Source organism: Apium graveolens, chromosome 6 (assembly GCF_009905375.1).
Source record: "Apium graveolens cultivar Ventura chromosome 6, ASM990537v1, whole genome shotgun sequence".
Lineage (NCBI taxonomy): Eukaryota > Viridiplantae > Streptophyta > Magnoliopsida > Apiales > Apiaceae > Apium > Apium graveolens.
This window is the reverse complement of record NC_133652.1, coordinates 229,085,765-229,090,540: the sequence shown is the minus strand read 5'-3', so window position 1 is coordinate 229,090,540 and position 4,776 is coordinate 229,085,765.

Below are 4,776 nucleotides of genomic sequence, written 5' to 3'. Positions count from 1 at the left end.
TTACGGGATTTGATTGAACTTTATGCGAATAATTGCATTCTTTGAGATGTTGCCTATTTATTGGTTTAGTTATTCTGAGGGGATCAGTGCATTCATGTAGTTACATTCATGTATTTTTATTTCTTGTTTTGAGTCTGTTATGTTTGAGGACAAACATCGATTCAAGTTGGAAGGTGTGATAAATGGCCTTTATATCCACATAGAACGCTTCTTAAAGCCTCAAATTGGTGTTTTGTACACAAGTTGTTTGTGTTTTTTAGGTGTTTTTGTAGTATTTTGCATTTCAGGGCATAATCGAAAGGAGGAATAGATTTTGAATGATTTACGCTTAGAAGAGTGTTAGGAGGGAACCTCGGTTAATTGCGCAAACGAAACCAGCAAGAGAAGCCAAGAAATAGAAAAAATCGGTCTTTTCCAGAAGGCCAGGGCGGCCACGCTACACTTGGGAGCGGCCGAGCTGGTTTGGCAGAAGTACAGGGCGGCCGCACAGGATCACATAGCGGCCGTGCTAGGTCGAAATTTTAGAATCCTGATTTGAATAGAAGACTGCTTTGTTGGACCCCTGATTGGATGGGCTGGTATTTAAAGACTCCAAAAAGACATTTTTGAGATATGAGAGCAAGGAGATAACAGCGAGAAGACCTAATAGAACAATTTCAATGATGGAGAAGAAGATCTAGTTTTTGCTTGTGATTCTTTGCTTAAGTTGTAATCTTGGATGTTTGTTTTTTTGTTGTTGAACCTAATACTCTTGTTAACATACTTTGTTATTTTATTCAGTTTATAAAGACTTAGTTTATTTACCATGCTTTCATCGGAACCCACGGTGATGATGAGTTCGGTTATGAACTAATCGTTGTCGTGGGGTTCTAACGGATTTACTTATGAATTTCAATTGTTAATTTGGTTCGATACCTAAGTATATGGTGATTGTATGATATCCTAGTATTGGTTGTGCTTATTCATCTTATGAGCTTCGCGAACTTATAAGATAGCGTGTTAATCTCTATTGAAGCGACAGTGAATATAGAGGTTTAGAACTTGCCATGTTAGCATGGGTTCATATATTTATAATGCATGATTCGTAGGTAATTTTAACCATCTTACTTGCCCTATGTAATCATGATAGATAACTTGCACATTAAACCTTTATGTTGTTAAATTTTATAGACATATAGGGTCTTAACATAATTGGTGTCTCTTCAGATTCTATCTCTTTTGTGGATGTCTGGTAGTAGGGTATTCATATAATGAAAGTTGGCATTTAGTAGTTTCGTGTTATCTGATTAGTTGTCATCATCATTGAATGTTAAGGTTAAGAAAAATGACTTTGAATGAAGTATTTAATGAAGTTAGAATCCCATATCTGTCTCATATAGTTAATTCAATCACTTTTAGTCTCTTAGTTATTTGCATGTTAGTTTAATCGTAGTTATAAAACATCTCAATTTGTTACTTGTCTTAGTACTGAACGATAATCATACATTGATGCATAGGTGCACATTCTGAATTTAACCTAAACCAGTCTCTGTGGGAACGAACTAAAAAATATTCTATATTACTTACTAATGTGTATACTTGCATGTAATTTTAGCGCGTGTTTTTATCCTAACACAACCACTGGGAGATGAGGTGAGAGGGTTGTTGTGTAGGATTGGAGGTAGATGGTATATATGTTTGAGTTGAGGTGGAGGGTTGAGATATGGTAGGTAATCATGTGATTGGAATCACAGTTGAAGTCACGGTAGAAACTGTGGTTGTGACAGTGTGTTGTTCACCAAGGGTGGGAACCTCGATTTGAATTGGAGGAGATTTTACTAGGTTACCGTCATATACCATGGCCTAAAAACCCTTGTTCCTCTTACAAAGAACTAGCACCTAAATGTGCTTGACTTGTCTTCCCAATGATAGTATCATTGACAATTGGACTCCTAGCTGCAACTGCTAGAGCAATTTCAGCCAGGGTTTTGAGTGGAGTTGTTCCTACATGAGGAACCTCCAATTGAATTGGAGAGGATTTAGATAGCTCCCCCTCAGGAGTACTACCCTCAAACCTTTCAATATGTGAAGATTGATTTGCACAAGAAGGTGCATTTGATACTACCACAGGGTCTTCATTAAAAACTGATGAAACCCATGTGTTTTGTTGGTGTCATCAAGATCTACCCCAGCTTGTAACCTCTCACCAACTGATTGTGGTTCCTGGGTGGTGACCACAGTTTCTTCAACTATCACTTATTTTTGGTGACATTTGAGAAGTGGGTTCAAGTGTCTCAATATATGAAGAAGAAATTTGGGAGATGAGAGTAGTAATTTAAGAATTGAGTGTTGAAAGCTCCCCCTGAATAGATGAGGGAGCTTCAAGATATGCGCTCTCAGTGTTTGTGCCATCCTTATTCCTTCTTTTATACACTTAAATGTGTTCAAGTGGTGGTGCAAACTCTTTACAGGATGCACTAGGGAGAGTACTATTTTCAATCGAGACACCCTATTGAGAGGATGCCCCTATAGTCTGTTTTAAACCCTCTTTTTCAACTATAGCCTTTTGGGAGGGTGTTGAGGTAGCTTGAGTGGTCAGCTCAGATTTCTTTACCTTCTTTGGTTTTTTGACCAAGGTAGACTGTATTTGTATTTGGTCATCACCACTCTCATTGATAATAGTTAGGGGTGCTTGCTTTCTCTTTTTTTTTACTCACTTCACCCTTTTGAGAGGATAAAGTGGTTGGTTTCCTAGCTTCTAATGGTAAGGAAGAAGGGATATCAGTTTGGGAAGGCCCATATTGGTGTTCCTATGTTTGTTCTTCCACAGGCACAGGAGCCATTACTGAACTAGATTGAATATTGGACCTCATATCAGGCATAGGGTAAGGGTAAGTCATGTATCTCTCCAACATAAATGGAGTGATTCTGAGACCTACAGTTACCTTATTCTTTGTAGTAAGTGAGCCAAATAAAATTTTGGACACCTGTTTACAATTGCCTATATGTGTTCTATTTATACCATTAAGTAAATGAATGTCTTGAACTTTATGGTTTAAAGTAGGCATTATAAACCTAGGAAAGAAAATTTCCTTAACTCTTGTAGCCAAAGGCATTGTGAGCCTTGTGCTGAGTTCCTAAAGAATCAGAATTCCCATATTTATGTGTTTGTTGTGAGCCATGGAGAACACCAGCTTCTGGAACACACTTGAAATGTTATCATACCATGTCTTCCTACTAGTGAAAGCTCTCACAATGGAGTCAAACCAGAATGACCATTCATCAAATGCTTCTTATTCAGACTGGCCAGGTTGATTCTTTCACTGTAATTGATGAAGTCCATGAATTCAGCCAATTCGTCTTGAGTAGGAACATCCACCAAGTTGTCAGTAGGAATTCCCAAAGCTTTGTTGACATCAGTTTCATTGAATTCCACCTGTTGCCCTCGAATTGAGCAGCTTACCACCAAAGATGCATCTTAGTTCTCATGTACAACTGTCCTAACCACAGCTGTGTTCCAGAAATCATTGAGAACATCCAGATACATAATTGGATTTTTAGTTAGAGCACCTGCAACGAATATCTCAGAAAGGAACTTAACAAAACTCTTGAAGTTATGCAAGGTAGTTGGTGCCCTCCTTTGAGATAAAAGCTCTAACATTGTTTGATGCCATTTGAAGTTTTTGAAATTTAGTGGGTAAGAAATTCAGAGATAAAGAGCTTAAAATAAGAGAGAACGGTTAAGATTTGTGAAAAATAGGTCACTTGAGATCTTGAAAGCTTAAAAAGGGGTTATGTCAAGATGTCTGGGTATTTATAGAAAAAGTTAAGTGACTTATCGAGAAGTAGAGATAAATGGTTGGGATTTGCTTATCGAGAAGCCACATGTAAGAATAGATACATATACATATCGATATGTCCCCTTTCCTGATACCTATCAAGAACTAAAAGGTGACTTATCGAGATATCAAATAAATACCCAGTTTGTCCTGAATGGACTGAATTTTTCCAATTTTTATTTGAATTTATCAAAATAAAATTAGAATGATTTTATATCAAAAGTATTTTACTAAAATAATTTATTAAGCTAAATTATTTTTGTTATTCCTAGTGGACTAACAATGATATTTACAGAAGGGGGTTTGAATGTAAATCTCAAAACTTTTTCAAGTTTTGAGCAGTTTTAAAGGCTTTGTGTTCAAGATAAACAAGTGTGTGAATTGCTTTAAGCTAATACAGACAGATATATATTCAAGCACTAATGTAAAGAACACAACAGACCTTAAAAAAACTTTTCTGGTGGATTGTTGTTCCACCAGAAATGGTATTTCAGAAAATCTGTGATTCTAGATGTTGATCACAGCTGCGTCCTAGTACAAACTAGATAATTTTTCTCTCAAGATTTTTCTAAACAGCACTGGAAAAATTCATATCTAATTACTAGCTGCTACTTGGTTTATATATCACCAAGTGTACAAGTGAAGACAAAGATAAAAATACAATAATAAAATAAGTTCTCCACTTGTTTCTTCTCCATATCACTCAAGTACTTTGTTGACTATTGCCTCTTTGTACTAGAGTAGAACAGCTGCTTTTTCTGATATTCCTGAAATTAGGCTTCCACATTTCAGTTATCTCTGTCAACCCATGTGCCTCTATCTACTGTTACAACTACCACTTATCAACTGCTATTTAACAGAACATCCGTTGAAGCCTTCATCCGTTGATGGCTTTATCCGTTGATGTGTTAGCAGTTGAAGCTCTATCCGTTGAAGCTTTAGAGACATCCGTTGAAGC